Here is a 25375-nt window from a genome sequence, read left to right as displayed (position 1 = left end):
TAAATAGATGCTTCTGTTTGGAAATTCACAAACTTTTGTATTAGCAAAAATTACAGCTGTCTCTGGCTGGTGAAAGGATGATCCTCATAGGACTAATGAACATAGTGCAAACCCCATTGGTAAACTGGTAGAGTAAGAAAATTCATCTGGCAGTCCATGCAAAAGTTAACATCCTCATAGAGGGATATGCTAGATTTCCATATTTAGATAATTTTGATAAGGACGGTTCAAATTGGCACTTGGTCAAACAAGTTCATTGGTTTCCATGAAGTCTGATAAGGATGATAATTTAAAATGATTTATAGGGGTGTCTGAGTGGCTCAGTTAAGCATCCAACTCTTGATTTTGGCTCAGGTTATGATCTCACTGTTGGTGAGTTTGAGCCCCGAGTTGGGCTCTGCATTGATAGCTCAGAGCCTGCTTGGGAGTCTCTCTCTCTCCCCCTCTCTCTGCCCCTTTCCCACTTGTGCTCATGTGCATCCTCTCTCTCAAAAATAAATCTTAAAAAGAAATGATTTATAATTTGCTGAACTTTACTATTTAGTAATATGGTTAACATAAATTCTTTAAGTTGCATGTTTAAAAATATACTTCTGGTTTGAATTTTGCATTAGATTAACATGGACACACAGTATTTTAGATTAAAAGGATAGAATTGAGTGACAATAGAATTTAGTTTTGGGAAGTATTCAATATTAGTATTAGAACATATTTCTTATATTTAATCTGAATTTACTTTTATTCTATCATTTCCTGAATTAATTTATTTTCCTCATGCAGTAACTGATATTCTTTGGACACATAACTCTAATTTACATAGCTGTTCATCATATTTTATCTTTTAATGTTTATTCTTTTGTTATTTTTTTCATTAATGAATAGTTACTTGAATTTTTATGTGTGTGTTTATGCAGATACTGAGTCAATTGAGGTAACCTAAAGCTGTCACATTAGTGCTTGGCATATAATAAGCACTCTACAATAAAAGAAGGAGCCACAAACATACATAAACACAAACATTTATTTTCTCCAACTAGATTATAAACTTTGTGTTAATAACTCTGTGAACATGGGATCTTGTTTGTCTTGTACATCTTCTCCCCAGTGCCTAGCACAGCGTCTGGCCTATAGTAGGTTATTAATAAAAATTTGTTGCAGTAGGTCATATAGATTGGGGACAAAGATGAAGAAAGTAGAGATTATTTCAGTAACTTGTGCTAAGAGTGAACACATTTCCCCCCTCTTACCTATTTATGCACGGTGACATTAGCATTTCTTGCAAATACCAAGGGAGTATGGTTCTTACAGGTAGATCAAGTGTAGGGAGGTACAGAATTTAGTCCAGATGCACTGGCATGGCTGTCTTGGTTCTTTTTGGCCATTTTCCATTCTTCCTGGGTATGTGCAGGCCACATCAGTTGGACAGTGTTTTAAATATCATCTGTGGTCTTCAGTGAGTGTTTGGAAGAAAAGTAATTCAAATTAAGCTGTATAGACAAAAATATGTACACACACAGATATATATATATATATATATATATATATATATGAACATTACTATGTCTAATTTTAAGCAATGATGGAAATTTTAGCATATATTCAATATAAACCATTTACATGTTGAAGAACTTACATAAATCAGTAAGCTATGTTTTAACATTACTAAAAATAAGATATCTTAACATTTAAGATGTTGCTTTTTCTAGTTTCAAATGATAGGTGTGGTAATGAAAGTACATTATTTAGCTTTATGATATTTATGCACTTGCAAGTTTAGTTGGTAATTCAAATATTTTACAGGGTCATGAAAATCAGTAGTATTTTCCTCTTGTAATGACAGGCACCATATTAAAATTATCACGTTCCACATGCCTTATTTTTTTGATCATTGTTGTATTTGTCCTCCTTAAAAGAAAGGGCATAGCAGCTACTACACTATATAAAGGTAATTTTATACTTGCCAATTGATCTTCCCTTGGGGGCTACTGTACTTTTTATAAATAGCTTGCTGACTTCGAAGAAACATACTTCTGTTCTTAGGAACTCATCTGGAAAGGGCATTTCTTTGGGGATATGGAGACCATGTGTGGAATTTCAGCTACAGGGAAAATTCTGGGTTTTAGACAAAGAAATATTGGGTGGTTTAAAATTGAGAGTCCATTTGTGAAAAATCGGTTTGCTTTTAATAGTTCTATTTTGTTTTTAGAGCCTAATACATTATAGACCCATGGTCCCCAGTCTGGAGTTTTCAGACTCCTAGGGACCTGCAACGCAGATTGGTACCAATAGTCATATTACCCTGGTCATAAGTACTGATTTAAAGTAGTGTATGATTGATTTATTAAAAACGAGCAAATGTTTGTTACCTAAAAAGGGTAATTTGTTTACCAAACTTGGAATTCATGGAGTAAAAGTAACAGAAAGTCCCCTTCGGAGAGATTCATGCCAGCTTGAAGCCTCACCGATACAACTGTCACATATGTGAAATTGTTAACTCCAGAGATTTTTTATTGATTGAATTAATAAATTTAGTTGTAAATCTAAGAATTCAAAATACTTAATAGCTGAATTTTACCTTATGGTGAATATTAAAGTTTGGTAAACTACTTTTCATCCCACATTACATTTTTGGATGAAAGGTGCAAGTGGTTTTATGATACTTCTGTGACGAGAATATTTGTGGGGGCTGGTGTAGCTTACATATATATGGATGTGTGATGCTGAATCGTATTTCTTAAAGTAACTTTCATTGTATTTAGATTAAGAGGTACGCAAAATAAGCTTTGCTGTTTTCAGTGCCAGTGTTATTTTTTTCTTTTTTTCCTGTTTTTCTCCCCGACTTTGGATGGTGTGGGGAGGAGAGGTCATGGTTAGACTAGCAGCACAGGCCGCCATCAAACTTGAAACGTTCTGAACAGATAGCACACCCCTCCCACCATTTCTTTCACATCCCAAGCTCCCAAGTTGTTACTTGAAGACTGAATTTTGTACAAGTTCATTTTGAAACATTTTGAACCATTAAAGTATTAAATGAATTACTATAGAATTGCCACAGTTTATGGTACAACTTAGTTTTTAACAAAGCTTTTGTTTATCACATTCTTAAATGGCTGAAGTATGCTGATAATTAATTTCTCAGTCATTGTGGCGATTTACAGCCCTTTTTTGCGGGATGGTGTTTAAAATACCTAACCTAAATTTTTCTTAATGCAAGTTCAAGTTACTCTTTCTTATTCATTGTGTACTTGAAGGAAAGTAACTGAGTTACTTCCGTTTCCTCTGGGCTGCATTCATATGTTTGAGGTCATCTGTGAAGTTCTTTTCCTTCTAGTGCTGTCTTCCTTCAAACCCCATGCTGCCTCGTCTATAACAGTCCTTGAGTATCCTGAAATGATTAAAAAAAAAAAATATTATGTTACCCTACTGTAAGTCTCTTATGAAGGAGAAATTATATGAAAGTTTTTTATGAAAGACTTTAACAACTACATTTTCAAAAATAACAATTTCAATATGGAAATGCTTAGGCATGACTGTACCAGGAATAATGAAATGGTAGATTCTTGTACAGACATGTGGCATCACTCGGAAGACCACAGCTACAAATACAAGTTAAAAATATTTGTATTAGCAATTCAAAAACAAGTGCTTTTAAGATAATGGGTGTGACTGTTTTAAAAGAGTTCTTATTTATTTATTTAAGAGAGATAGCAGGGGGAAGGGCAGAGAGAGATGAAGAGAATCCCAAGTAGGCTCCATGCTGTCAGCGTGGGGCTTGACGTGGGGCCCGATGTGGAGCTCGAACTCATGAACTGCGAGATCATAGCTTGAGCTGAAACCAAGAGTCAGACGCTTAACCAACTGAACCACTCATGTACCCTATGTGTCTTTTCTTAACATGTTGATTGCTTTTGACAAAGCTTTGTTTTGCTTGGAGCTTTGTCAGAAGCAATCAACATGTTAACATAGTTGTATGTTCTTGAAGAATTCATTGCATATTAAATTTTTTCCTAAAATGCTATGTATTTATGTAAAATGGAGTAAGGTTCTAGACTCATATAGTTATAAATGTGTACTTCACCCTCTCTAGTCATTCATTCAAAAGGTGTGAGGGACCCAGGGAAATGCTTTGTTTGGAACTCTCCTTTGTGTTGCAATTGACATAAGTTTCTCAGCCCATAAAAAGCATGTGCAAGCCAAAAATGTGATCACTTATTTTGAAAAAGAGGACAGTCCTAGGTGCTTTTCTTGAGAACCTTTGCTCCAAGCTAAGCTTTTTTTTTTTTTAACGTTTATTCATTTTTTGAGACAGAGACAGGGCATGAATGGGGGAAGGTCAGAGAGAGAGGGAGACACAGAATCCGAAACAGGCTCCAGGCTCTGAGCTGTCAGCACAGAGCCTGACGCGGGGCTCGAACTCACAGACCGCGAGATCATGACCTGAGCCGAAGTCAGATGCCCAACCGACTGAGCCACCCAGGTGCCCCTAAGCTAAGCTTTTAAATATAGGGCCTGTTTTCTGATGCATCAGTAGTTTTTGTGTGTGTGTGTTTTTTTGTTTGTTTGCTTTGTTTTTGTTGTTTTTTTCCTCTGTCTATTCAGTTTTTCTTATACTTTAATGTAATTGATAAGGACAAGCGATTCAGTTGTTTCTCAGAATCCATCTAAGGTGTCTTGAATGGTGCAAGCTAAAATAATGTCAGTGCAAAAATAAATCTAAGCAAATTATCCGTTGCTAGCAAATCATTGTGGGTGACTACCAAAGACATCCTTTCTTCATCTTCTTAAGTGGAATCCCGTATCATGTAAAGATTGTGTTATTTTAGAATACATGGGGGGGGGGCGGTGATCATGCCAAACATTTATAGAGCACTTATCTAGCAGTTATGTTACTTGCCTTATCTTTTATTTTTAAGTCTTTTAACCATCGGAGGAAGCACACATTATTCATACCTTTATTTTACAAAACAGAAATGAGAGCCATAGAGAGGTTAATTACCTTGCTTAAGGTCACACAACGATTAGGTAGTAGAGCCCGGATTTTATATCAGTTTATCTTTGACTTTACATCAATTGCTGTTAAGTTTCACTGGTGTTCACATGAATCTTTTCAAAGGTGGATTATAACCATTAAAATGTGTCCAGGACAGACCTTCAGAGAAGCTCTCCCTATCTCTTTTCTAATAACATATTTATCTGCATTTCCTCTTTATTTTCCATTCTTTAGAGTTAGCTAGATGTGTGGGATGTGAAAGTGAGCCATATGTAGAATCTCTACTTGGTGTTATTTAAATGTCAACACGGTAATGAGAAATTGATGGGGCCAAGGACTTCAGACTTGCCAGTATCATGATGTTCATCAGTAATAAGCAAATGAGCGTGGTTAGCCTGTGTGCTCTAGAATGATAGAAAATACAAAAACACTGTCATGTACTTAGCAAAAACTATATGAGTAATAACACCCAGAAAGTAGAGGATAATGCTAATTTTTTTGGTAACCACCTTCAACTTCAACTAACAGGAAAGTCTACTTTTATTCTTCGGGTGCCAGTTACCAGTGAAGAAGAGGAATTTGTATTTCTGCATTGGTGATACTTGTGGCTTTGAGAGCAACATTGCCTTCTGGTCTCCTGTGTGTTGTTCTTTTCAGCATTAATAAATTTATTTAAAATAAAGTTATGTTAATGGATCAAATGAGTTCTTGTGCTTGGCAGTGAAATAATCAGATTCAAACTTATATTTAAAATTTAGAGAGGCTTCCCATTAAAAATAGCATTTGGTTGCATTTGCTGACATAGCCTCTTCTAATTTTCTGCTAAGAGATTAATGAAGACCTAGAAACAAACTCAGTAATGGGGGGGAAAAAAAGACTGATACTCAATTGCTAGAAATTTTGATGCATTTCCCCCATCTACAAGGAACTAGACTAGGAAAAACAGGATTATCTAATGAAACTAATCAGTATAAAGTAGCAAATGTAGTTTGCTTCTTTTGTAACATCATCTGCTTGCTCAGACACCCACGATCTTGAAACATCGAGGAAATGGGGCAGCTCTCCATCTGCTGCAAGGGCGGCTGTTTTTCTGAGGAAGCTATAATATTACCATCATTTATGCTTCTGTTCTCGTAGTTTTTCTGTCCGTCCAGCAGCTTTAAGAACAAAGAAAACAGCAAGGACATTAAAGATTAGGTTAGTTGGAGCTGCAGACCACTGCATCCTGAAAGGAAGATGTCTCCCAGGTAATGGACTCAAAGTGGGAGTGGAGAACCGAATGGTAGGCCTTTTAGATTTCAGGTGGTCCTTTTTCAGATCGGCAATCTGTTAGGAGAAGGTTCCTTTGCCATCCAGGAGACAAGCTTTACATTAATGCCTGATGGCCACTGAGAATTGGACTTTTGACTCTTCCTATGAATCTATATCTCTGCTACAGCACTGTGAAGGGATTTCTATAACCACCCAAGAGCACAGTGAGCCAGGCCAAGCCTTCTTTGGATGGTGGACACTGTCACCAGCACAGGAAGAGGCAACAGAAAACCTGAACACCATTTGATTTGTTAACTGATACTGTACTTCAGGGTAAGGGCCTATCTTTCTGAAAATGCTCGAGAAAAGCACATTTTAGGGAGTATTTACAAAACTAGAACGTTTAGAAAACAGTTTAACATAACATAAGGTAGTAGGTAGGGTATCTGTGAACCTGCTGCAGACAGCTGCAAGGAGAGAACTAACTCATATTTCAGGCAAGATTGCAGGAAACAAAAAAAACTGGGAAAGTGGGATTCAACTCTGCAGAGGAGGCAAGAAGGAAGAATTCATGTTTTGAAGAACTAAATCAATGATGTGAAGAACCAACTTCAGGAACTTAGATTTCAAAGAAAGATCAAGAATAAAAAAACAGATAAAAGATAATAAATATGGGGAAGGAGAACTGAAGTCCAGTCTAGGAAAGATAAATACAAGTGGCTGATAAAAATAAGAAAAAAAAAAATCAGCCTGTTTTGCAAAGAAATGGAAATAAAAATGAGTTTTCACTTTATGCCAATCAAATTAACTAACATATATTAAACAAGTGAACCCCCCCCTTTTTTTTAAGTTTACTTAATTGATTTTGAGAGAGAGAAAGAGGGCACATGTGAGCAGCAGACAGAGAGGGAGAGAGAGAATCAATCCCAAGCAGGCTCCACACTCAGTACGGAGTGCAACATGGGTCTTGATCCCACAACTGTGAGATCATGACCTAAGCCAAAATCAAGAGCTGGATGTTCAACTGACTGAGCCACCCAGGCACGCCCAAAATACCCTTTTGATAGAAGCTCAGTGGAAAAGTCCTGTTTGAAATGTATACTCATTTCGATAGTTTGGTAACATTTTCTTAAAAAGGTTAGTGCTTTATCTAAAGGTTACAATCATGGATATGTGATAAGATTTGCTTATAAGGATAACAAATGGGAAAAATTTTGATAAACTATGAGACAGTTAGTGATAATTTATAGCCCTAAAATCATGGTTTTGAAACTAGTGATATGGAAATATCCTTCCAATATAACGTAGTTTCAGTGTACCCCAAGCTGAGAGCTAATAATGAAGAAGGAAGAGGTATTTAGTGGGAAGTAAATGTGGAAATATGTTTGCTCTCCAGATGACTTACTTCCCAAGTCATTTCTTATGAATTAAGTCCTAGTAAATGTTAGCACCTTATAGGTCTGAGAAAGCTGCCATAGATTTCTGCTAACATTGCCTAAACCTTTTTATACTGTTTTAAATACCACAGAACATTGCTTTTAGTGGAACAGATATTAACATTATATTAACATCTACCAGAAAAACGTTATTTCAATACCAGTTTGGGAAACAATGTGTTAAATAAAAAAAAAAATGTGAAATTGAAGTAAATACACCAAATAATTTAAAATGATCTCTGAATGGTGAAATTGTTATATACTTATATGTCACTCCTAAATTTTTCTTCGACAGGAATTTCTTTAATAAGAATGAAATACCTTTTTTTTTTTTAATATAAAGGAATGTACAGCAAATGTATTTAAAAAGGAGAAATTTGAAGAATTCTGCCTATAAAATTCAATAGTCATTAGAGGGCATAAAATAGAGTCATTGTGATGGAATTCATGTCGTGATTATATGCTGTTACAGGATTTTAGAATAGACATTTATTTTTATGTATGTATATATTTTAATGTTTATTTATATTTGAGAGAGTACGAGTGTGGGAGAGGCATAGAGAGAGGAGGGAGGACACAGGGATCTGAAAGCAGGCTCCAGGCTCTGAGCTGTCAGCACAGAGCCCTATGCAGCACTCGAACCCATGAACTGCAAGATCACGATCTGAGCTGAAGTTGGACGTCTAACCGACTGAGCCACCCAGGCACCCCGGCATTTAGTTTTTAAGGTGTAAGGAGATATTTTGACCAAGTATTCCATCTTGCACAGAATTAGTTCCTCCTTTATTGTGAATGAGTTCCAGTAGACCAAAAAAAGTAAGTTATCCTGAGCCAAAGTAGAGTGAAAATAGTTGTTTCTTTATTTTGTTTTAATCAAAGAACTGAATACAACCCTTATCTTACTTGTCATTAACCCCAACCAAGTGAAAAATGGGACAGGGAGGTTAGTCCCTGTGATGGTTGAAAGTGTGTGTGTGTGTGTGCGAGCCTGTATGCATGCACACACATGTATGTGTGTTTAATCTTTCTTCCTCCTCATTTTCTTCATTTTTTAATACATCAAAGTAAAAGACACTGTAATCCTATCTCTTCAGAATCTTTCTTCCACCTCTCCCAAATCAACCTAAATTCTTCTAATTATTCACAGATGAGATTAAGTCCAAAAGAATTTTTGTTCGTTGTTGTTCTGTTTCTCTTCTTTGTTTTTCTTATAGAGATGACTACCTTTCTTTTTCTGGCTATGTTAATAGATAAGCATGTTCACATAGTTGGCTATTGCCATAATCATATTATTTTATTAATGCAAGAATTTTAGACTAACAAGCAAATCTGGAAGTGATTTAGATCATGGCCTTTTTGAAGAATTTGAATTGTGCCCCCATCAGACTGTCTAGAGCAAGTTACATTGGGAGGTGTGAGAAGTAAGCATCAAGAGGCTATACTTTGTTGGAATGGGTAGTATTCACTGTAAGTTGTAAAGTTGAAAGAAATGCATGTTCTGGTTAATCTTTTTATAAAAAAAACGGCTTTTATATTTCTCAATTATTCAGGTTCACTGTTTTGATTTAAACTGAAGACCATAGCACACCCTGTTAACGCCCTTCCCATGAGGGATGCTTTTATACTGACAAGTCCATAAAGCAGCCTTATTTTATGGACTGTCGTGTGTTTAAGGGCACCCCCACATTAATTTGCTAGGTGAGACATAATTTCAGAATACCTTGTACACATTTATTTGTGGAACATTCAAAGATAGAAAGTACTGGAATACTCATATGGTCAACTCCTGCATTCTTGATTTGGTGAACACTTTGATCAGTGTAGTGTGGCAGTTTTGCAGACGCATCTCAAACCAGGTGGCATAAAGATGATAAACCTTAAAACAACTGGGTTCAGTATACATTTTTTTTTTTTAGAGTTAATATGCAGCAATACTCAGTACTAATACTTAAGATATCTGTGAAAATAACAAAACATTTTTTAGTTATTTTGGCCCAGTCTGTGAGCAAATTATTTAATAAGGGTGTTGTGGTTAGGATTTCAAAAGCAAATCATTTCCATTTTATCATGAAAAATCCTTCTCTTTCTGGGTTTCCAGGCTCTTGGTTAATGATTTGTATTGTGATCAGGGTGGTTTTGGGGATTTTCATCTGTAACTAATTAGAACTTGGTTTTTTGATTTGAAATTCCACCTCCTTGGTTAAACTTCCTAATTGGGCTAAGAGAAGCACGTTTTTTTTTTTTTTTGCCCCTTTTCTCCCTTTACAAATGATTCCCTAACACTTCCTAAACTAGGTGGAAGTACTTCTGATGAAGGTAGAAATTGAAGGTTGAAAGAATTTAATTAACGAGGCAGTTATTTCATTTTGTATGTAGATTTTTTTCACCACGGGGAAATCTTTGGTTTCTTTTGGGTAATGAGGAAATAAAGTACGGTCTGAGAATTAGCTGATAAATGCTACAAACTTGAAGAGCCAAAGCTGTATATTTAGAAGCATTTGGAGATCCAGAAATATTCAGATGATGAGCAAATATTATTTCCAAAATAGTCATCAGATATTATAGAATGAGATATACATAATCTCAGGGCAGTTCTTGAAGACAAGGACCATTTCTTATTTGTTGTTTTAATTCCTAGCTTTTGAATATCAGGTTCACATAATAGGTTTGCTTTAATATAGATCAAGAAAATTTAAAAACTGAGGCATAAGTATTCATTTGATTAATTGAATTGTTTATATCTATCAGTCTCAGTGTAACCAGGCATATGCCTTTTTTTTTTTTTAATTTAAGAAGTTGTCTGCTACTTATCGATCTTACTTTCTTTTTTTAATTCTCAGAGGAGTTTGCTCTTCTTCCTGTTAAGCATTTAGGTTACAGCAAATTTGGTTTTATAATAGTTCAAACCAACTTTGGAATTTGGCAGACCTGGATCTTCTTGATTCTAGGCATTTCTGGTGCCATTCCATGCAACAAGAAGTTCTTGGACCAAGTCTACCTAAAGTCCAAGTTCATACATCTGTCTGTTTCATAGATCCCATTCTGTTTCATTCCATTCTGTTCTTTATTCCTTCACATAAGTGTATGTTTTTCACTTCTGGCTTGAGAGTTGTAGATAGTATGGTGCAGTGATTATGGGAAAAGGTGCTGCAAATAAAGTGGGTTCAAATCCTGGTTCTGCTCTTTACTAGCTGGATGATCTAGGGTTAAGTTGTTTAATACCTCTGTGTCTCAGTTTCCTGATGTGTAAAGTTGGGATAACAGAATAACTTACCTCTCAGAGCCGTTAGACGATTAAATGTGATAATACATACGAGGTGCTTAGAACAGTGTGTGGTGCGTAACTGAATTCTTTGTCTATCTTCGAGGGCTGATTTGAACTTGATATTACCTGCTTCACCCCAGAGTATTTTCTGACCCAATTTGGTGTTTGTATTTCACTTCAACCAAGGTTGAACTTCTCCTGTGGTATGCCTCACCTGCGCCCTTTGAAGTCTTGGGTACTCTCCACACAACTACCTGAATTCTGTCTACCTTGTCAAGCCTCCTGTTCTACCTTTTTCTTATTACCAAAGTAAAGACATGGTGCTTGAACTCACAAAACATATATCACCAACCTAGATTGCAAACTTTGTGACTATAGGCAAATAATGATTTTTGATATTCCATAAGTATTCTTTGTTACTGCACAGAGCAAAAAAGTTACCCGGTAAACCCATGCCACTTATAAAATTGCAGCTAATCTATTTTCTGAATGAGAAATTTAGAAATGATATAAATTGATATAAGTGAGCAGACTTCAGCGATTTACAGTTTCATTCGTGTATTAGGAGTAATCCGAGGTCGTTTCACATCGTGTATTCCCTGAACCTGTTGTTTGATTAAAATAGGATTATCTTAAGCCAAGTGTCAGACAGGTTGGTAAGCAGTTTGTATTTACTGCTTGTTAGACTTTAGTTGTGAGGAAACTGTATATTTCAGTGGAGATAGTAATAGTGGTAACTGTGTAGTGCCTGTGTCCACGTAGTACCTGTCGACCAGTACCTCATCATGGCTGAAAAAGGCTTAAAAAAAAAAAAAAAAAAGAGGACTTAGAAAATTGCAAGTTTCAGACACATTATTTATTTATTTATTTATTTATTTATTTATTTTTCAACGTTTATTTATTTTTTTGGGACAGAGAGAGACAGAGCATGAACGGGGGAGGGGCAGAGAGAAAGGGAGACACAGAATCAGAAACAGGCTCCAGGCTCTGAGCCATCAGCCCAGAGCCCGACGCGGGGCTCGAACTCATGGACCGCGAATCGTGACCTGGCTGAAGTCGGATGCTTAACTGACTGCGCCACCCAGGCGCCCCCAGACACATTTTTTTAATGCAACATTTTAGTGTAGAAATGGTGCTTCTAGATAGTTGACCGACTCTCTCAGGCTCTGGAGGATATTATTTTGTGGTGGTGACCACAAGAAGTGAAGCGGGACAGTGAAGGACCCTGTTCTTGGCAACATGGAATGGTGAATAACAGTATTAGGATTTTCTTTTCCACAAACATTCTAGGATGTTCAGGCTATTCACAGTGAAAGGTGAAGAAAATAGTAGTACTCAGAATTTACTTTGCAGTTGCTATTTGGTTTCTAGTTTAGGTTGTGTATTCTCCTTTAATGTTTCATTTTGACATAATATATTTTAACATGGACTTTTCTTGCAGATAAACATTTTATGATATAATTTTTCTCAAGTTCTAGGAGACAATGTGGCTGTGTTTTATTTACTCGGATCATTTGTGATGAGAACCAGACTCCAACTTATTTCAGAAATATTGTTAATTATACAAATAAAAGGGGCAGATATCTTTTTGATTCATCTACACATTTCAGAGTTGCTCCATATTACATTCATGAAACCATTTCTAAATAATCATACGGCATCTTCTAATATTGGTATGTATTTCATACTTGCCCATTAGAAGTTGTATTTAATTACACGACTACACAGTAATGGGTGGTTGTCAGGCAGAATGAGATTTCAGTACATGGTAATGAGGTTAAAGGTAATGGAAGGTAGATTCAAATATACATGATGAATTGTATATTTGAATTGTTTCTTTACAGATTATAGATTTTAGTTAATATCCTATTGGTATTTATAAAACAAAGAAAAGTAAAAAAAGATAGTAGGTCGGGTTATGTTTTTAGTTTTCAACATTTTTAATGGGCAAAATTCAAGGAATATGTGTTGCAGTAGCAATACTGCAAAGAAACAATTGTCTGTGGTTCAGGTGCCTACCACTGTAATTACTGGAATCCAGTTTTCAGAAGACCTTCTCCCATTTTGCATCTCCTTATGGCAGGTTGAGAATAAATGGTGGCAGGTGGGAGGATGTCAGAATAAAAATCAGAATTAAGGAAGATTGCAATTATTTAAAAAAAGTCAACAGCAAGGTACCCTTTAAAGGATTTGAGGTGTGGGGAAGAATAGAGATAGAGGGAGGATTGGGAAATCATTTTGGATATTAAGGTGACCTGAATCCCATAGGAAGGAAGTGCTTATTAGCTACTGTTTCTGAGCCATTTTAGTTTTGTTTTGTGTGTTTTTTAGAAATGGATCCTTTATTAAGAGTCAGAGTCTTGGGGCGCCTGGGTGGCGCAGTCGGTTGGGCATCCGACTTCAGCCAGGTCACGATCTCGCACTCCGTGAGTTCGAGCCCCGCGTCAGGCTCTGGGCTGATGGCTCAGAGCCTGGAGCCTGTTTCCGATTCTGTGTCTCCCCCTCTCTCTGCCCCTCCCCCGTTCATGCTCTGTCTCTCTCTGTCCCAAAAATAAATAAACGTTGAAAAAAAAATTAAAAAAAAAAAAAGTCAGAGTCTTATTAAAGGACTTAAATTGCACTTATGCAGATAATTTCTTAGAATTTCTTCAAGGTATATTAGGGACTTGACTTCTCTATTATTGCATTTGACAAAAGAGGTATAAGCTCAAGGTGCCTTTTTGTTTTGAAAATATTAGGGCAAGAGGATAAATGTCAACAAAAACTCAAACTTGCCTGATTCCTTTTTAGCCAGTTTACTTAAATCATGCTTAAAATTATAAATAAGGTCAACATGTAAGAAATCAACTTACTACTTTTTTCTATTTAAATACGTATTTTTACAATATACATGAGAAAATAGTTTAGTGGTATTTGAGGTTTGTTTTATGATTTACAAACATTACATTTGAATACAACGTGGAGTTTTATTTTTAAAATTTTTTTTTAATGTTAATTTTTGAGAGAGTGTGAGTGGGGGAGGGGTAGAGAGAGGGGGAGTCACAGATTCTGAAGCAAGCTCCAGGTTCTGAGGTCAGCACAGAGCCCATCAAGGGGCTTGAACCCGCAACTGTGAGATGGTGACCTGAGCTGAAGTCGGACGCTTAACCAAATGAGCAACCCAGGCACCCCCTACAGTGGGGAATTTTAAAGAATGATCAGGTTTTATGGGTATATTCTCTATCAATTCAGGAAAATGTAGATTTTTATTCGTTAAAGCTAGTACAAACATGCAGCATATAGTTCAACACATGAATCTGCTCATGCTGTTTCTTAAAATCTTTCAATGGTTCCCATTGTCTTCAAGATGACATCCAGTATCTGTCTTCGAAGCCTCATCTTCATTCATTTACAGAGCTTGTGTTTTCCCCTCGTCTGCTCCCTCTCCCATTTCTAATAAGGATTACGTCACTCTCTATCAACTCAAGCTCTCTACATCTGAATATCCTTGTAGCGTTTCAAAGGCTGACCATTTCTTTTCTTCAACTGCATGAATACAGGTCATGGGCCACCAGCTTTCTGCTTCATATTAACATCCGCCTATATTCCCATATACTCATATTGCCTTCCCTTCTTTCTGAGTGTAAGCCTCCTCTCCAAATTGAAATAATATTCAGTGATTTTCTACTTTCACTCTCCCTTTCCCTCTTTCTCTGCTAACTCCTTTTTTTTTTTTTTTTTAATAAACTATTTTCCCTTAGCAAAACCCTTCTTTGACCCATTGTCAGCTTCTAACTGCTGCTCTAACTCTCCTTCTGGAAAGAACTTGTGTGTGTTCCTGACCACCCATTCATTGTTTATTTCACTGTCTGAAGCTGGAATTGCTTTCACCAAATCACTAATGACTACTGATTTGCCAGATTCCCCAAACACTTGTTTCAGGTGCTGGCATATTCCCTGTATCCAATGAAAATGACACTTTTTATTAATATTATCCTCTCCTCATTTATTTATATGGCTTCCCCTTTGCTAGGTTCTTTTCCTGGCTCTTCCACATGCCTTGTAAATGTGTTCACTGAGGTTCAGAGAAACTGCTTTATCTCTTACTCCAGCATGATTTACTCTTTGGACTGATGCCCCATTCACAAGCACTCCTCAAAACACAGAACAGGTCTCCCACCTTAAGTCTTGACCCTCATTAAAGGCTTCAGTCTTTTTGTTTATTTCATAATACCTCCCAAACTCACTATGCCCATTTTGAACTCATGATCAGTTCCGTAAAATTTAGTCTTTTTTTTTGTTGTTGTTGTTCTTTATTACATATAAGTGACATCCCTACACAGGACATTACCAGATATACAAACACTGAAACCAGGAATCTGGGAACAAATCTCTAATTCTTGCTGCCTGTAGTATCTTAATCTTGAGTCTTCTCTTTATTCCTACATTTTATGTCTTGCTTAAATATCATCTCAGTTTTCACCAAGAATAGCCTTAGTGTAGCCTTTGCCTGCCTCTCGGGCTTTGGCTATCTATATTTTGTTATTTTTGTTTTGTTTTGTTTTGGGGAAAATTGAAAATACTTGTTTATGAACCCTTTGGAACACAAAATTTTTCATAACTTTCAGAAAGTGATTGACACATTGCTCAATACATGTTTATGGTTTAGGTATAATTATTGTAGTTTTGACGACTAGTTCTAGTTGCATATTGAGATCATAATTTAACAGGATCATGATCTAACAGGAGCACGTTTCCTTGGAAGGGACCAAGAAGTATTCTTTGTTTTCAGTGTTGAAGGATAAGCGTGACTTTAACAGTTGTACTTGAGAGAAAGACCATTCTAGGCAGAGGGTAGACCAAAAACAAAAACAAAAACAGAAACAAAAACAAAAACAAAGAACCCAACAACACAACCGAAAAAAACCCACAAAAACCCACAAAACAAACAACAACAACAAAACCCACAATGCTTAATGCCATGATAGTAATAAGCAGGGTAAAAATATTCTTGGAGCATGAGAATCAATGTTTGAGTTTATGAGAATACATTTGACTTATTATTAACCAAAAGTATTGGATAAGAAGGTATTTATGTTCAACTAGTGACTTTATAATTTATTCAGACAAACATTTCATTTTAGGGATTCCTGATTTGGCAGACTAGACATGATGGATTGAATGCTGGACTTGAATTTCTTCTGTAACTTTTAATTTCTTGTTCTGCTTGTTTACATAGTGGTATGATTTGCCATGGAGTGATTATTTAAAAGTTAAATGTTAGAGCACTCTGAGGAGTATGCTAAAAATCAGAGACTGTATCTTAAATTTCTCTAGAACCTCTTTTAATTAAAAAAGCTGTAATTTGTCTAAGTTAATTTCTTACTATCTTAGAAACTGGGAATGATAATTTGTGAATTTAATTTTATTTTTTCCATAATGTAAAAGATAAAACCTCCACAGCTTTTCTTTTAAAGTCTGGATTCATTATTCATATATTGTATGAAAACAATTTTACACTTTTTTTTCTTCAAACCTTTTTCCTTTATATAACTAAGCACCAGAAGAAAGTCAAACTTTTCCTGTGATGCTAAAATTTCTTCCAGATCACATGTTGAAGTACCCTTTCCTTTTTTCTTTGAGGCCTTTCTTAAGTGATCAGATGTAGACTTTTAAGTATATATGGCCAGCTCTTTAATCTGAACTACTTTGTCTAAATCTGTGCTGTTCAGATAGCATGTATCTTCAGTGTTCAGCTTTGCATCTGGGCTATACTTCAACCAGGTAGTATCTATTTTTCTTCCTCTTTTAGATTTGACTGAAATTAGAAGCGTGTTCCACATATATTGTGTGGGTTCAAAAGGCCCGTTTGATTTTGAAATACTCACTTTTACTCATTATAAAATAAATTGTGACTGTTTTTCTAAGTACAAAACCTTTTCCTAACAAGTAACATTTTAAGTTGTTATTTTCCTTGGCCTCATGTAAGCATTTCTTTTAAAAGTTTAGTTTTTAGGGGTGCCTGGGTGGCTCAGTGAGTTGAGCATTTGACTCTTGATTTTGGCTCAGGTCATGATCTCACACTTCATGGGTTTGAGCCCTGGGTCGGACTCTGTGTGCTGACAGTGCAGAGCCTGATTGCCTGCTTGGGATTCTCTCTCTCCCTCTCTCTCTGCCCCTCCCCTGCTTTCACTCTCTCTGATTCTCTAAATAACTTAAAAAAAAAAAGTTTAGTTTTTATAGAATGGTACATGTTTTATATATTGTCAGCCTTTATTTTTTCTAAAGGTGCAAAGCCGAATGAGTGATTGTAAAGAATAGTAGCACCTCTTTCTCTTTGAGTTCTGATCAGTATTTGTGTAAAGCAGAATATCTTTCAGATTGAATAAATTAGTAGTAGTACTTTCAAGTGATATTTAGCAAGCCTTGTGGGTCATAGGGTTGAAAACATGCATCGTGTGTTTCAAAAGTTACGTTACTTATAGAAGCTACAGAGAAATTTAGATTTTAAGGAAAAGAAATTTATCTTATTGTCCTTAATAGCCTTTTAAAATTCTATTTTTATAAACTATGACCAGTCTTAACTAAATTTTTCTTTTAAACCTTTGGATAAAAATTCATGTTATGTGGATTCCTGCAGCATGAACTTAGTGCCGTATTTGGGCTTGTTTTTGTAATTTTCTTCCACTAAACTTGGAATGCTGTCTTGAGGAATAGGTTTTTGGCTTTCAAGGGCCATCATAGTCAAACACTAGTTCTTAATCACTGTGTCTGTGTAGTGTCTTGCTGATGTTGCTCTCAGTGTATCGACTTCCTTTTCTCTCTGTTTCCAGCCAAGATGTTTTGAAATGTTTCAACCAAACAAAAAACTACAGTGTTACCATTTTGTGATAGAGAACATCTTTACTTGGTTATGCTATTTGCTGCGTGATGATTATGGAATTACTGTTATAATAGGAACCGTTAGCTTTAAGCTTGTGCATGTTTTGGATTAATAGCATCCTTAGTATTTTTTTGTCTTCTCAGTGCCTTGGCTTGTCTTGTTAGGGAAGGGAAAGAAATGATTTAATGTTTTATCATTTAATTAAACTTTTCTTGAGTATGTGAGAGTAAATTTAAGTTTCTGTTACAATGAGACTTTTGTGTTACCTTTGCATTTGATATTCTTCCGGCAAACATTATCCTCTGTTAGCACAGCAAGTTGATAATTGTTCCACCATACTTAAAAGTCTTGCATTGGATTCTGACCTTACTCTGGGAACTTTTTTCTCTAAAACTGAGATGATGCAAAGAAGGGTAACATGACTCAGTTTGGGATTTCCCATGTCAGCGCTGGAAGGTGTCCTGTGGTAGGCTCTTGAAGAGCAGTTAGGGACAGTGGAAATAGCCTTAGATGAGGGGATGGATAGCCACAGTCCTCAAGGAGACTCTAGTTTACAAGGAGTTTCAGACACTTATCTGTAACTAGTGATCTGTGTGTGTGTGTGACAGAGGTATTCTGTTATCTATTTATTACAGTACATATGAGCTAGGTATTATTATCCCCATTTTACAAATGAGGAAACCAAGGCTTGGAGAAGTAAGCAGCTTGCCCAAGATCATAAGGTCAGTAAATGCAGAGCTGGCATTCATACCCGGGGACTCTTTTGACTACAAGACTTGGCTCTTCACTGGCCTGCACTGTGTTCCATGTAAAGGACCATGTGCTTATTGTGAAGATTAAATAAATTAATGTGTATGTCTTTGTAAAGCTGTTATTCCTGATAGGGAAAAAAATATATGTTTATATATACATATATATATATATATGTATATATATATATATATATTTAAAAATTAAAAAATTTTTTTTAATGTTTATTTTTATTTTTGAGAGAGAGAGAGAGACAGAGAATAAGCAGGACAGGGGCAGAGAGAGAGGGAGACACAGAATCAGAATATATATATATATATATATATATATATATATATATATATTTGGAACTTGGAACTGTTGGTCTTTTCTGCTATTTCAAGGATTGGCATTGACTTCATAATTTTATATGTAAATATTTTCACCTTCAAGATTATTAATATTTGTCAGTGTTCTGCTTGTTGATTTATGATGTATATGTATTATTCATATATGTAAACATATACAAATATATATGTGCACACACACACACACGCACTTCTAAAAAGGGAAGAGAATCTATGTTTTTCCCTTTGTGCTCTGTGGATTTGTTTTTTTCTGAAAAAAAAAAAAGTTTTACCTCAGAGTCTTCTTTTTAGGATTTTCTGGACTTCAGGATTTAATAATTTATTATATTACTCACTTACAATTGCATGCTGGAGAACAGGATCTTTAACACTCCACTGTTTTAAAAAAATAGTACAAGGTAAACACATATAAAAAAAGATTGATTGCTTTAGGAAGGACACTGAATAGTCAAAAACTTTTCAAACAACTTGGTTTACTGTATACACAAGCTATTTTGAGTGTTGTGAATTACTGAAATACTTTAAGACCTTCTCTAGTTTGTGTGCATTACTGAAATACCCAAAGGTTTGATTCTGGAATGCTTGAAAAACTTTAAATTGCAAGGAGAAAACCAATGAGTACTTACTCATGTTGTAACACTTTTCTGTAATTTCCCTCAATTTCTGAGGTTGTCCTCTGGTACCTTTTATTCACGTTAGGGATAGATTTTAAGTACTCTTGATTCCAAGTAATTTGTTTAATTGTCTTAATGCTATCTTTATAATGATTTTAAGCTGTGGCACTCTGTGAGCGAGTGCCCAGGGGCTGGATAATTGACATTCAGGCAGTGAGGTCTGCTTTCTCTTACTGGCCTCTTGGCAGCCTCTGTGACCTCACAAGGGCGTTTAAAAAAATCTTTTAACCTCTAGTAGCTTTGAAGGCAAAGCTGTAGGTTATGGTTTGGGAATTCAAAACTGATAATTTAAGTAAAACTGAATGTAAATATTTGTAGACAAAGCCTTCAGGTCTAAGCTAGTTGAAATATCTTCTAAAAGTATCAAGAGTTTTTTCAAAATTATTCTTTACAGCTAACATCAGTATAGTATGAAAAGTCTCTATCAATATCACACATGTAGTAATGGTTACAAGTGTTTGTTTGAAATATAAGTTTTGTAATTCTATTTTTTGATTAAAGTTGAAGTATGTCACAGTATTAACCTTACTTTTCAGATGGGAAATACAGAAATTTCTCCTTTGTCTTTCATAATTAGTATGAATTTGTGAATCTGCTTTCTTATCATATTTAAGATTTATCTTTTATTAACAGTTAAGTGTTTTGCATAGCCTCATGTAAATATTCAGCAATAAATGATGATTATTGGTTGCCTAGATAATTACTTATATATGCTTTCTGTGAGCAAAAAACTGAACTTTGGAGGAAGGATGTAAGAGATAATTTTCTTTAAAAATTTTTTTTAATGTTTATTTTTATTTTTGAGAGAGAGAGACAGAGAATAAGCAGGACAGGGGCAAAGAGAGAGGGAGACACAGAATCAGAAGCAGGCTCCAGGATCTGAGCGGTCAGCACAGAGCCTGACACGGGGCTCGAACTCACAAACTGGGAGATCGTGACCTGGGCCAAAGTCAGACACTCAACTGACTGAACCACCCAGGAGCCCCAAGAGATAATTTCTAATTTCTCTTCCTAAAACATTTGGAGTGAAAAAATTTTACCTTGGTACAATTCAAAGGTAATGTAAGTCCATACTGGCTTTTCTAGGTTATATCTTCATTTTCTAGGTTTTCTAGGTCAAAGGTTTTCTAGGATATGTCTTCATTTATGGGAACCTCAACTGATTAGGTCGCCCATGGGCTCCCTTTGACCCACCTCACGTGTGCCTAGACTGTGTCTAGAAATACTCTATCTGCATTTTATTTGCCTTAAGCCAGACTTCTGTGCTTAGCATTGAGCAGTCTTGTAACAGTTGTTCCTGATGACATCCTGTCACCTCTGGTCAGTCCAGCCAGAGCTTTATTCTGTTACCAGAGACTTGTCCTTGAGTTCTGACCACCTTACCAAATGATCCTCAATCTACTTTTCTAGTTTCATCTGGGCCACTCTACCCTTTTTTGCCTTTTCACCTGAGTATTTTCTATTCTCCAAATACCTTTGAATAGGTTGGATCTTCTACCTGACCTTTCTTCTCTTTTGCTTTTCTGAATCTTATCTGTACTTCATGACTATTAATTCTGACTTCATAACCTCATGTATTGTCACTTATTGTCTATGCCTTATTGCCTTAAAAATTGTAATAGAAAACACAACATAAAATTTACCATTGTAACCATTTTTAAGTGTACCGTTCAGTAGTGTTAAGTATATTTACGTTGTTTTGCAGCAGATCGTCACAACTTTGTCATGTTGCACAACTGACACTGTACTTACTAAACAGCACCCATCTCTGCCCTGCCGCGCGCTAACAACCACCGTTCGATTTTATGCGTTTGACTACTTTAAATAACTCATCTAAGTGGAACCATACAGGATTTGTCTTTTTGTGACTGGCTTATGTCACTTTGTATAATATCTTTGAGGTTCACCCATGTTGTAGCACGTGACAGCATTTCCTTCTTTTTTAAGGCTGAAAATATTCCATTGTCGGTATATACCAAATTTCATTTATCCCTTCATTTTTCTGTGGGCATTTGGGTTGCTTTCACTTACATGGCTATTGTGGAAAATGCTGCTATTGTGAACATGCATTTGCAGATAATTCTTTGAGATCCTGCTTTCAGTTCTTTTGGATATACATCCAGAAGTAAGATTGCTGCTCATATGGCAGTTCTGTTCTATTTTAATTTTTAATGTTTTATTTATTTATTTTGAGGCAGAGAGGAGGGGGAGAGAGAATCCCAAGTAGGCTCTACAACTGTCAGCTTAGAGCCTGATGGCGGGACTTGATCTCGTGAGTCATGAGATCATAACCTAAGGCAAAATCAAGAGGTTGGATGCTTAATTGGGGCACCTGTGTGGTTCAGTCAGTTAAGTGGCCAGCCAGCTCAGGTCATGATCTCACAGTTCATGAGTTCGAGTCCTGTGTCAGGCCCTGTGCTGACATCTCAGAGCCTGGAGCCTGCTTCAGATTCTGTGTCTCCCTCTCTCTCTGCCCCTCCCCAGCTGGCACTCTGTCTCTGTCTCTCTCAAAAATAAATAAACATTAAAAAAGAAAAAAAGACTTGGACATTTAACTGACTGAACCACCCAGGCACCCCTGGTAACTCAATATTAAATTTTTGGGGGACCTGCCATATTGTTTTCTATAGTGGCTGGACTATTTTGTATCAGGTGTTCAAATTTCTCCACATCCTCTCTAACATTTAGTTTTTGTTTTTTTTTTTAATTGAAGTATAATTGACATATTACATTATATTAGTTTCAGGTGTACAGTATGATGATTTGATATTTGTATATGCTATGAAATGATGACAAGAAGCCTAGTTACTATCCATCACCATACAAAGTTACACAAGTTTTTTTTGTTTTTTTCCCCTAGTGATGAGAACCTTTAAGATTTACTCTTTTGGCAACTTTCAGAAATACACTATGACATTATTGACTAGAGTCACCATGCTGTATATTATGTCCCCATGACTTACTTATTTTATACCTGGAAGTTTGTACCTTTTCGCCTCTTCATCCATTTCATCCATCTCCCCCATTCGCCCTTCCTGCTGGCAACCACCATTCTATCACCTCTATCTATAAGGTTTTTTTTTTAATGTTTATTTTTTATTTTTGAGAAAGGGAGCATGAGTGGGGGAGAGGCAGAGAGAGAGGGAGACAGAGGATTTGAAGCGGGCTCTACATTGAGAGCAGAGAGCCAGACATGGGGCTCCAACTCATGAACCATGAGATCATGACCTGAGCTGAAATCAAATGCTTAACTGACTGAGCCACTCAGGCGCCCGTGTTTCGTTTGTTTTTTTTTTAAAAATTCTACATATAGGTTAAATCATATGGTCTTTGACTTGCTCTGTCTTATTTCACTTAGCATAATATCCTCAATGTCCATACATATTGCTGCAAATGGGAAGATTTCATTCATTTTTAAAGGCTGAATAGTATTTCACTGTGTGTGTGTGTGTGTGTGTGTGTGTGTGTGTGTGTGTGTGTGAGAGACATGGGTGTGTATGATATATAATGTATATTATGTTATGTACATTGCATCTTCTTTGTCCATTTATCTGTAGATGAATACTTAGGTTGCTTCCATATCTTGGCTGTTGTAGATAATGCTGCAGGGAACAAAGGGGTACATATATGTTTTATAAGTAGTATTTTTGTTTTTTTGTTTTGTTTTTTTAATTTTTTTAATATTTATTTTTGAGATTAGAGAAAGAGAGAGAGACAGTGTGTGAGCATGGGAGGGGCAAGAGAGAGGGAGACACAGAATCCGAAGCAGGCTTCAGCCTCGAGCTGTCAGCACAGAGTCCAACACGGGGCTTGAACTCATGAACCATGGATCATGACCTGAGTCATAGTCAGAGGTTCAACCAACTGAGCCACCCAGGCGTCCCATGTTTTCTTTGTATATATACTCAAGAGTGGAATTTGCTGGGTCATATAATAGTTCTATTTTTAATTCTTCAGGAACCCCTGTGCTGTTTGACATAATGGCTATATCAATTTACATTCTACTTTTTGGTGGAGTCTTTAGGGTTTTCTATATATGAAACCATGTTGTTCACAAACAGTGATAGATTTACTTCTTTTTGATTTTGGTGCCTTTTATTTATTTTTCTTGTCTAATTGTTTTGGCTAGGACTTCTGATTCTATATTGAACAGTAGTGGTGAGAGTGGGCATCCGTGGCTCGTTTCTGATCTTAGAGGAAAGACTTTTGTTGAATATGATGTTAGCTGTGGGCTTATTAGATGGCTTTTATTATGTTGAGGTATGTACCCTCTATACCCACTGTGATGAGAGTTTTTGTCATAAATGGATGTTCGGTTTTGTCAGTGCTTTTTCTGCATTTGTTGATATGATCATGTGATTTTTATCCTTTATTTTGTTAATGTAGTATATCACTTAGTGTAGTATGTATAGTTAATGTATTAATAGATTTGCAGATGTTGAACCATCCTTGTATCCCTGAATGAATCCCACTGGATTATCGTGTATTGTTGAATCTTCTTTAATGTATTGTGGAGTTTGGTTTGCTAATATTTTGTTAGGAATTTTTTACATCTGTGTTCATCAGGTATATTGGCTTGTGTTTTTGTTGTTGTTGTTGTTGTTGTTGTGTGTGTGTGTGTGTGTGTGTGTGTGTTTTGGTGGGGGGTGTCCTTGTCTGGTTTGGGTCGTAGGGTAATGCTAGTCTTATAACATGAGTTTGGAAGCATTCCCTCCTCTTCTGTTTTTGGAAGAGTTTGAGAAGGATAGATATTACATTTTCTTTGAATGTTCAGTAGACTTCATCAGGGAATTGTCTGGTTCTGGACTTCTGTATGTTGGGAGGTTGGGAGGTTTTTGATTTACTGATTCAGTCTCCTGGATAGTCTCTATTCCACTTAGTTTCACTCTGATCTTTGTTATTTCCTATCTTTTACTAACGTTTGATTTCATTTGTTGTTTTTATAGTTTCTTTAGTGGAAAGTTAGATTGTTTATTTGAGATGTTTGTTTCTTGATATAGGCTTGTATTGCTATGAACTTCCCTCTCAGAACTATTTTTACTGCTTTCCATAGAGTTTGGTATGTTGTATTTCCATTTTCATTCATCTCAAGGTATTTTTTAATTTCTCCTTTTGATTTCTTTATTGACTCATTTGTTGTTCAGTAGTATGTTGTTTAACCTCCACATATTTGTGACTACTCATTTTTCCTATTGTAATTGATTTCTAGTTTCACAACATTGTGGTTGGAAAAGATGCTTGATATAAGTTCAGTCTTAAATTTATTGAGACTTGTTTTGTGGCCTAACATATGATCTGTCTTGGAAATTATTCCACATATACTTGAGAAGAATGTTTATTCTGTTGCTTTTGGTTGGAACATGCTGTACATACTAAGTTTATCTGGTGTCGTGTTGTTTAAGGCCAATTTTTCCTTATTGATTTTCTGTCTGGGTGATTTATTCAATGATTTAAGTGGGTATTAATTCCCTTACTATTGTATGGCTGTCAATTTCTTTCTTTAGGTCTGTTAATATTTGCTATATATGTTTAGGTACTGCTATGTTGGGTGCATAAGTATTTATAAGTATTATATCCTTTTGTGGGGTTGGGCACTTCATCATTAACTAATACCCTTCTTTGTCTTTCATTGTAGTCTTTTTTTTTTTTTTAAATAGACTTCATGCCTAGCATGGAGCCCAATGTGGGGCTTGAACTCATGACCGTGAGATCAAGACCTGAGCTGACATTAAGAGTCAGAACCTTAACTGACTAAACCACCGAGGTGTTCCGACAGTCTTTATTTTAAAGCCTATTTTGT

The 25375-nt window shown here is 36.0% G+C and overlaps 1 protein-coding gene and 1 long non-coding RNA gene across 12 annotated transcripts in view; one reads left to right on the top strand and one right to left on the bottom strand.

Moving 5' to 3' along the window:
• The window catches only part of BMPR1B (bone morphogenetic protein receptor type 1B), a 419833-nt gene that overhangs the window by 84060 nt on the left and 310398 nt on the right, over positions 1–25375 (top strand). The gene's annotated exons all lie outside the window — the stretch shown is intronic.
• On the bottom strand, positions 1054–19744 carry LOC109499064. 3 transcript variants are annotated; one of them, XR_006596929.1, is made up of 4 exons: positions 19528–19744; positions 3269–3385; positions 1248–1487; positions 1054–1125 (listed from the first exon to the last, which is right to left on the bottom strand). It is a non-coding gene; the product is annotated as an uncharacterized LOC109499064 (long non-coding RNA). The 3 variants fall into 3 exon arrangements; XR_006596928.1 differs by having other exon boundaries at positions 1066–1487; positions 19528–19743; XR_002156184.3 differs by lacking the exons at positions 1054–1125; positions 1248–1487 and having other exon boundaries at positions 3069–3385.

This window comes from Felis catus, chromosome B1 (genome assembly GCF_018350175.1).
Source record: "Felis catus isolate Fca126 chromosome B1, F.catus_Fca126_mat1.0, whole genome shotgun sequence".
In the NCBI taxonomy this organism is placed as follows: Eukaryota; Metazoa; Chordata; class Mammalia; order Carnivora; family Felidae; genus Felis; species Felis catus.
Note: the sequence above shows the minus strand (reverse complement) of the source record. Positions and strands in the feature narration are given on the sequence as shown.